This window comes from Photinus pyralis, unplaced genomic scaffold, assembly GCF_008802855.1.
Source record: "Photinus pyralis isolate 1611_PpyrPB1 unplaced genomic scaffold, Ppyr1.3 Ppyr1.4_LG7, whole genome shotgun sequence".
NCBI classification, from domain to species: domain Eukaryota; kingdom Metazoa; phylum Arthropoda; class Insecta; order Coleoptera; family Lampyridae; genus Photinus; species Photinus pyralis.
Genome location: NW_022170738.1, coordinates 40,257,146 through 40,259,340, shown reverse-complemented (window position 1 = coordinate 40,259,340; position 2,195 = coordinate 40,257,146).

The following is a 2,195-nucleotide window of genomic DNA, read 5'->3' as shown; positions in this document are numbered from 1 at the left end:
TATAACAATTGCCCTTTTCGATAAAAATATTCGGTCGGACATCCTGATAACTGTAATTCGATACGGTGATATCGATTCTGTCTCCATTCTCGTAACTCATCTAAAAGTTAATAAACCCTCTCCCATCATCTCTCTTATCTTTTTTCGCATATAAATTTCTTACGGGAACGCTTTTAAGCAAACATCCTGCCTGCTCAACACCTAAATTGAATTATTTAGTGTAACTACGCAAACGATCACTATCGTAAATTATGCAGAAGTGCGAGTACTTGTTTTGTGCTAAAATTTCTGTCAGTAACCGACGTTATTAACTACTTAAGCTCGATGGTAATGGAATTCGGGGAGGCATGCAAATTTTACGGCATTTTCGAAAATCTAAATAAGGTTCGTGGGCCTCTGTGGTCTTTTCTTGATCCTATTGCACGTAACTAAATACCGCTGAAAGAATTACAGTTTTCTCGGCGAAAGATATTGGTTCATGGTGTTCTTATAATCTCTCATGTCTCACGGCGGCTTCGGGTATCCATCTCTTCCAATTTTTCCGGTTAACGCTGGTGTTTGTCTTGTTTTAGTGTAGGGGTGACGGTCTTCAATAATGCATATAGCTCTGAGTGTTATGCCCTTTTATTTTATGTTGATTTAACTTATTCTATTTTAATTGCTTTCTTTCTATTTTTCTGTGTAGGATTTTTATCTCCAATGCTTTCAATTACTGTTGTGCTAATGAATATATAACAGTTGATTTATATCAAATAATTATGATTTATCATTCACTTGTTGAAATGTATAACATGTAGATTTTTGATACAGGATTACAAAATCACTACATCAATTCGGCGTCGATGTTGGAACTTCTAATAAACACGATTCAGTTTCACATTTTCACGGTTCATAGAAAGAATGGACCGCACTTTTAATTGTAATCGATACACTTTACCCCAAAAGTTTATTATTGATTTTAGTGTTAAACTTTTGGGGTAAAGTGTATCGATTACAATTAAAAGTGCGGTCCATTCTTTCTATGAACCGTGAAAATTATTGATTTTAGTGTTCACTTAAAATTCAACAAATTCACAAGGTCTCTAAATTAAAATCACCAATACGTCATCATATTCCACATTAAAAACTTCTAAATAAGTCGCCAATGAAAATGCCTTCAAAATGAGTATGAGGCAACAACTCAATTATGGCCCTTTAAAAATAGTTTTTCTTTTAAATTTAAACAATCCCAATTTCTTGGTTATTTCTGTCAACATTTGCATCTTCCTTTTTTGTGTATAGTCTGAGAAAATCCCAAAAAAATTCTCATAACATATAAAGCCTATCTTTCTGAAAATTGGTAACTTTCCCATTGTTTGATTTCACTTTCTTATTAACGCTAGAAGTGGTCATGAGTAGGGATTGAACGCAATAACGATGCCATTTGATTTCAAAGTCGATTTTGTCTTGTATCAGAGTTATTAGTCGTTAATTTTGTTTAAATAATTGCCTTGTTTGTTTTGTTTGCTTGCTCAGCTTTATTACGTATTAAAAAGACCGGATTTAAACATCTGGAAATTATTTGCGTGGTATTTGTAAATGTTTATCTCGTGTTTTTCTCCGGTCGCAGATAAGATTTTTATCGCTGCGCACGTTAATTAAATTTCAAGATAAGGACGTATTATCGCCGTATTGAACACAGGTCCAAATTCGAAAACGTTAACTATTTCGTTAAGAGGGGAAGAACGGAACTGAGGAGAGGGAAGAGGTTTCAAATAAGCGAACTGGATGGTAAACGACGCCTTTTGGCCAAGGATTGGTCTGGTAACGGCTTTTTGTGATTAATCGAACCCAAAATTACGTCCTAAATAAGAGGATACATGTTAAATTTTATATTCAAAGCCCAAGGACCTCATCCTTTTGAAATCAGACAAAATGGCGATGATTATAGTCAACTAGTAAATTTAATGGTACACAAAAGGGAAAAGCTTAGCTTGTCGCTAATACCATTGTTGTAAGATACCTCCTAATATCTTGGTTTACTTAAGATTCGTGTAAACAAGGTATAACGTAAATTTTCCGAAAACGTCCCCATGTGCAGTTGGAGAATAACGTGAGAGCTACAAACTCGTAACATTATTTTTACCTTATCTCGTCATTTTCCAACAAGACATTATAAATAAAGCGTGAAACTTCACAAACACAACGTTTACTGG